Source organism: Hyalella azteca, unplaced genomic scaffold (assembly GCF_000764305.2).
Source record: "Hyalella azteca isolate HAZT.00-mixed unplaced genomic scaffold, Hazt_2.0.2 contig16377, whole genome shotgun sequence".
Taxonomy (NCBI): Eukaryota; Metazoa; Arthropoda; class Malacostraca; order Amphipoda; family Hyalellidae; genus Hyalella; species Hyalella azteca.
Window position 1 is genome coordinate 138,238 of NW_025946201.1, and position 8,239 is coordinate 146,476.

An 8,239-nucleotide genomic window follows, 5' to 3' on the forward strand; every position below is an offset into this window, starting at 1 on the left:
ATTTGCAACCAGAAGATAGGTAACAAATTATACTACAAACAAGAAACATACGATCTAAGATGATAAATGAAATTTTTTAGTCGAACTTACAGTCAGCTGGAGTTCAAAGCTGCGACCGTCTGTTTACAAAATATTGTTGGAATGATGTGAGTCTGCATCAAGGATCCCGTCTTTAAGCCACATCGAGGCCACATACCTGAGCATTGTAATTTTATTTGTTTCATAGTTAAAAGTCAATAAACTATCCTTATCTCAGCGCAGTTGAGTACAAGTCCTTAGCTCAGTACAATCTAATAATCTTCCTTTTCCATATTCCAGGAGCCAATCGAAATTTTTCTTTTGTTTGCTCTGTACTTTTCACCTTTCACTGATATTTGAATTCCAATTATACTGGTGTATATTTAGATTTGTTGGAAATTATTGAGAAGATTGGATTGAAAAGTTATTGAGGGGTCAAAATTTTATGCTTAACATATATCATTACAATTGTTATTTTGGAGAAATGGTATGAAGATCAGAATGACAGAATCGTTATTATGTACATTGAAAATTTAATTGGCAATGAGGGACAATTTTACAGTTTCAAACAGTTACAGAGCGAAATTTTGATCGGAAAGCTGGTGGGAATAGTTCATAAAAATAATTATCAGAGCACAAATAATCATAGTATGGCTGAAAAAGATCTCAAAATGGAATGACGCCAGCCTATGGAAGAGGCAAAAATATCCATTGGGTTGATGAACCGTACAGGGAACCTAACGATTGATCTAACGAACATTCATAATTTTTGTAATCTCCTATCATGGTAGATGTACCATGGTAGAAACTCACACATTAATCTATACCGAATACTTTGAAGAGCTTGGTACTATTGATGAAACTTGCTGCGTCCTCACTGGTGGCTATTCGGAACTAAAAGTATTTTTATCAAGTAAACTGAATTATTTGCAATTCTATCATCAGCTTTGTGCTTCACAAAGCTGATGATATCGGTGGATTAGGAAATACATACGATACAATTTAAAGCCTGCACTTTGGCGGAAAAACACATTTGTACCCTATAGTTACGGGTTAACGGCGCTGATTGTATGTTATAGCTTGATTTTGTATGTTATGAGCTTTTGTATGTTATAACAATAGCCTTGACTGTGAAGCAAACTCAGGAAGTCCCTCTTGAATTTTATTTACAACCATGGGACGTTATCATCTTGCAGGTGAAGGCGTGACAATCTCAACCCATAAAGACATAAAAGATAAACCGGAACTTCACGAAACCTTTGATGTACAACGAAATATTTTTGTATAGTAAAATTCTATTTTATGAATTCTTTTATGAGAAGATTGTCAAAGGAACATTCGATATTGTATTTGAGATTTAAAACAAATGCAATTTCCACACTGTGTGTATTGCAATGGGATGGAAAGATTAACCTTTTGATACGAATTCTCTGAGATCTGTTTCAAAATCTTATACGGAGGACTAATCAATTGTGGTATGTGGACGGCAGTAATTATATTGTTACTTGGTCTAAGCAATGAGGATAGGTTGTTAATGCGAAAAATAAAATATTATTAATCTATTTTAGAGGTATCAATTGCGTTTCGTATCAAAGCGGAGAGTGTAAGTCAGTCGGAAAATTAAATTTATGCGAATCCAAGTATATTAAATATTGACTGAGATGTAGATATTTCTAGATATTGTGTATTTGTGCTTGATTTGTATCTTATTTATAGATTTATGTATAATTATTGTCATTACCATATTTATGAATCAATGCAGTTGACTAGGTAAATACTGATTTGCAAATGTGATCCATTTCCATTTTTCATATTTTCAATAGTGAATAATACATTGAAAATCATTTTATCGTACTGTTAAAGGGCAAAAATTAATCTTAAAATGTTTTCAATAAACTAATGAATTTCTTTATTATAATATAATACAAGGAGAATTTTATTTGTATAGAATTCTTTACTAGATTAGAATGCAACATTTGTAACGAATTTGTCATAAAGATTATCTGTTGATTAGGCTGTAAAATAATTGCCGATTTTCTCGGTGACCATGTCGAACAATTAAAAAATCGATAAATGTACAAACTAAAAATAGGTAAAAAAAATTTTTCACAGATTAAAAATCGGTAAAATTTGGCGAATGAGTTGAAAATGAGAGAAATGGGAGCTTGATGAAACTCTTTTACCAATATCGTGAAAATTGTGTGCGCCCGAATTGATAATTGCGAAAGCTTTAAATTGCTATTTATTACAGCCTGGAGACACTTTTCGAATTCATCCGTAAGCGTAAGTTCTACAGAGACGAATGTTCATAATAGCTGGTCTCTGAAACGTTTTCAATTAAAATATAGCTAATTTACTTGGCTGTTTAGCTTACTTTGAAAACTCTAATGAATTTACGATTCAAGGAGACTATTGATATAAGTATACTTAGAAAATGGTAGCACATTTCATCAACAGCGTGCAAATGTAAAATAAATCATTCATCACAAAATTCCCAAAATGTATCCATGAGATCCTATGAATGAGCAGAAACAATGAATTAAAAACTACACGTCACTGTAGCGATGTAGCTAATGGCACCTGAGCTACTGCACCTGAACCTAACATCATCACTGCACCTGAGCAACTGCACCTGCACCAGCCGTCATCACTGCACTGGGGCACCTGCACCTGCACCGATCGTCATCTGAGCAACTGCACCTTAGCAACTGCACCTGCACCGATCGTCATCACTGCACCTGCACCAGCCGTCATCACTGCACTGGGGCACCTGCACCTGCACCGATCGTCATCCCTGCACCCGAGCAACTGCACCTGCACCGATCGTCATCCCTGCACCCGAGCAACTGCACCTGCACTGATCGTCGTCTGAGCAACTGCACCTTTGCAACTGCACCTGCACCGATCGTCATCACTGCACCTGCACCAGCCGTCATCCCTGCACCCGAGCAACTGCACCTGCACCGATCGTCATCCCTGCACCCGAGCAACTGCACCTGCACTGATCGTCATCTGAGCAACTGCACCTTTGCAACTGCACCTGCACCGATCTTCATCACTGCACCTGAGCAACTGCACCTGCACCGATCGTCATCACTGCACCTGCACCAGCCGTCATCCCTGCACCCGAGCAACTGTACCTGCACCGATCGTCATCACTGCACCTGAGCAACTGCACCTGCACCGATCTTCATCACTGCACCTGAGCAACTGCACCTGCACCGATCGTCATCACTGCACCTGAGCAACTGAGCAACAGCATCTGAACCAACCTGCACGTTTCCTCACAAGTGTCACCGTAATAAAACCATGCAGAAAAGACATAGAAGCAGCGACATTGTTCGTAGTGAACAATGGTGAATATGAGTCGTCATGAACATATTTTAAGTCGTTCCGTCCATCGTCGACATGAAATATTTTGCTGTGATTAAAAGGGCTTCAAATTAAAAACAAATATTAGTCTTTTCTTGTTTATTATATGGTATTTAGTCTCCATATTTTTATTTGATTACGTCTTGCGTCTTAATCCTCACAGGGAATTTAATTATCGCAGAAAATTTAATTTCCACGGAAATTTTAATTATCACAGAAAATTTAATTAAATCTCACAGAAAATTTCATTCCCACAGAAAATTTATTTCTCACAGAATTACGTCTCTGTTATCACAGTAAATTCAATTTTTATTGCATTTCATCATAATTCTCACAGAAAATTTATTTCTCGCGGAATTACATCTTAATTATCACAGAAAATTTAATTCTCAAAGAATTACGTCCTAATTCTTACAGAAATTTAATTCTCATAAAATTACTTCTTAATTCTCAAGGAAAATTCCATTTTCACAGAATTACGTAGAAATTCTTAGAGAAAATTTAACTCTCGTAGAATTACGTCTTAATTCTCACAGAAAATTTAATTCTCACATTACATCTTAATTCTTACAGGAAATTTGATTTTCACACAAAATTTGATTCACAAAGAATTACTTCATAATTCTAACTGAAAATTTATTTCACACAAAATTACGTCTCATTTCTCACAAGAAATTAATTCTCACATAATTATACGACTCAATTCTCAGAGAAAATTTAATTCTCGCAGAATTACTACTTAATTCTCACAGAACAAAAACATTGAAATCAAGACGAGACACAAAAATCTTTCATTAGCTAAGATTATCGTTCATGTCATTCAATTCAATAACAACTTGATGAAATATTGTATTAAGTTGACGTCTTACAATAAAAACTATGCATTTAAAAAAATCACTAGCCGAAGAGCTCATAAAAATTCGTTCAATACCTACAAATGACCAAGTTCGTTTATTCCTTGGCAATGCTATTTTTAGCGCATTTTCTCCTTTATGGAAAAAATGCACTATTGTGCTCGCCATGTCCGTCCGTCCGTCTGTCTGTCTGTCTGTCCGTCCGTCTGTCCGTGACCTCGAGTTTTCGTCGACGAGAAAATGCGCTCTGTTACTCACTGCAGTGAGTACTGAGTTATATTTTTCTCTCTCTCTCGCTGTCTAATCGTATAAGTAATATGTTGTCTCTATAGGAAAAAGTTGTAACTAATTTTTCTTGAATTATTTCCTTGAATGTACCGGTCAGCTCCAATTTTTATGTCTCCATTTATTGCAATGAGTTGCATTCTATCTAAATATTTTATCACAATATTCCGATATTTTATCGGCATAACTGTTTTTTCGGCAACAGATTCTGCGTCAAGAAATAATAGTGCTGATGAAAAAATTTTATAATCGCATGGTGAGTTTCTGAAAAATTGTCCTTATTTTTAAGCGGTTGTTGCAAAGAGTAGTATACTGAAGTCGACATGGCATATATTGCGTACGAACAATAGTAATCTCGTTCGACATCAGTTATTACCACTCGCATCGACACCTCCAACATTATTTAATTTATGAGTCACTGGATGGCTTTCATTAACTGGCCTCCACGCACATATATTTATGTTTTTTATACGTACGAATAAAAAAAAAGCTCTCGCTTTACTAAACTCTCCATTTCTATTTAGTTCATTCATTTCTTTTCGCGATAAATAAATTTCTGATCGAAAATAAGAAAATTCCATCATTTTTAGCGCATTTTATCATTTATGGAAAAAATACCCTATTGTGCTCGTCTTGTCCGTCCGTCTGTCAGTCCGTCCGTCTGTTCGTCCATATGTCCGTGACTTCATGTTTTCGTCGACGAGAAAATGCGCTCTCTGTCACTCACTGCAGCGAGTACTGTGACTACTGAGTTATATTTTTTAATGATTAATATTTTGCGGTGGTATTATTATTATTGCATTTCATGTGTCACAGATCAATAATTTATAGGCGAATCCAGAAAAGAGTTTCACAACAACTTACCGCATATTTCTTAGACTTGGGATGATGTATCCGTTCACTAAATTACCTGCTTTCACTTTCACTGTACATTTACTCAGAGAAGTGAGTGAGGCTTTTTTTAAACAGCAATGTAGTTTTTGGTCTTGTGTGGGTCATTATGACCCATGCAGTTTCACCCAGAAAAAGCTCGTACCACTTCAAAAAGTGAACGATTTGGTTAGTATAAACCATGAATATTTTTGAGTGCTGAAACTGCTGTGTTATCAAAGAATGGTTGACCGAACGGAGACCCGCCATAACAAATTTTTGATTTATGTTTTAATATTTCCTCTTTACTCGTCCCGTGCTTTTGACATCTGATTTTTGGTATATGATGGCTATTGTTACGTGAAAGCCTTGAATAATTCGATGAATTCCAATGATTGAATATTGAATTGAATTCCAACGAACGCAAAAGTGATTATGGTTCCAGCGCATAAAAATATTCAGCGAGTGTTGGAAATTAATACCATACATTTGTGTGGGAGGTACAGTCTGTGTAATTCAAACAATTGAGGAGAGATTAGGAGTATAGAACCTGTCTCTTATACACATCTAGATGTGTATAAGAGACAGANTACAGATCATATATGACTGTCATGCGAGCTACAGGCCATGTATGACTGACAATGGAGCTAAATACCAAATAAGGCTGCCAAGTGAGCTACATGCCGTATATGGCTGCCAAGTGAGCTACAGACCATATTTAACTGCCAAGTGAGCTATAGACCATAAATGGCTGCCAAGTGAGCTATAGACCAAATACAGGGTCCATTATGAGAGGAATAAGCATTATGTTATTGTGACGCGACGATAGATTGCAGCGCGGTCAAACCGGCTGGGGAATGTGGTGGGGGAAATGCCCTTTCAGTGCATCAGGTCGTCATTTGAGTTCGAGCAGCATGAGCGGAGAAACGAGCATCCGCGTGAAGTGTGTTTTCGACTTTTGTAACACAGCGTCCTGGAGCGTTCGCTTGGACAACGATACGCCATACAGTTTTGCGTGAGGCTTGGAAGAAATGCAACGAAACATTAGAGATGCTACAAGAAGCCTTCAAGGACGATTGCATTTCAAGATCATAATCTGGGCAGCGGCACAAGGCACTCAAGGAGGCCCGGGAGGAGGTCGCCGACGAACCCCGTTCTGGACGCCCAACAACAACCCAAACTGAAGAGATCGTGGATCGTGTGCGCGAAGTATTGCGGTCAAAACGATGATCATGACATCTTTGACATCCGAGGAATAGTCCATTGTGAGTTTGTACCGCAAGGACAAACTGTAAACTCAGCCTTTTCCACATCCAGCACCATGTTACAAAGTTCCTGAGAGGCATTCCCGTCGAGGAGTTGCAGGGTGCCTTTCAGGCGTGGCAAACACGTCTCCGCAAGTGTATTGATGCAGGAGGAATGTATTTTGAAGAATATTGAACATTAGAACGAATTACGATCAATAAATGTTATTTGCCAGAAAATGCTCATTACTTTCACTATGCACCCTGTATGATTGTCAAGGGAGCTGCAAACCACGACATTTTTAACCACAACGACATTTCATGGGGAATTTCAAAATCTAATCTACACAAATTATTAACGATAAATAATATTAAATAAAAAAAATTAACGATAGATAATATTATAATTAGAATATTACATTATTAACATTATCGGGAATAATTATCGTATTGTAATGGAACTTTGTAATTCGCTAATTGAGCGATTTTATAGTACTGAACCAAATTTATAGTATTGAACTGTATTGAACCAAATTTATTTCGATATTCTAGTATTTTATTACTGCTTATCATCATACGAGGCTAAAAATATTTTGAAGACGCTGTTATCTTCAACACAACATGTCTACGAATGCTCATAACATCATTGCAGATAAATTTTCATCTAATACTAGCCATATTATTGTTTGGTAACTTTCAGAGAATAAAGTTTCTCTCAGATCGTAAATATAAAATATAAAGAGCCTAAATCAAATATATTTAAACCTTATCATTCATACAAAGCTTATTAATAATTCGAAAACAGCTTAAAAAACCCTTAGTTTCAGTCAGTAAATATAAAATCTCATTCTTTTTAATACAGACCTTCATTGCACTTTATCACATCGCGTGATGCAATTAGGTACTTTACATGAAAAGGGTTTAAAAATTATCCTCTTATGCATTAAGGGGCTAGAAGGTATAATAAATTGGCGATTTGATGATGTAAAGTTGCATTGATATAATAATAAAATTTAAACATGTTATTTTGTTACGTTTATCTTTGATTACAGAAGTTGTAAAGTGGCCTTAAGGTGATTTTAAGAAAGGGACAGTAATAACTGTCCCTGTTATCAATTAGTCTATATACACAATACCTATATCAATTAGTCTTATATATGTAGACTAATTGGTCTATAACATCATAATTAGCAATCTAATTATCATGTTAAAAGCCGCGTTTAAAGGGCTACTAACTGTCATTCCGCTGCCAGCAGCGCCTATATATACTCGAGGCAAATGGCTCAGTAAATAGTGGCGGCTGAAACTTGAATGTTGCACTGGCCGTCACTCAGAGCAAATGACTTTTAAATAGCACTGATTACGAACTTATTTTGTAATTTCAACGCCAGAAGCTTTGCATGGTAGTGCTACAGCAACATAGAGTTGCTTCTTGGAGAACTGAAAATGTCCAACACTCACTGTCGCTTATCACTAATCTCTTCATTATGAATTGCCTGGGCATAACATTTTACAGCTTACGCTTTTTGTAACGTGTTACATATATAATAATTGCTCATAACCTGTATTTTATCATAATTAGGCAAAGTTGGTATT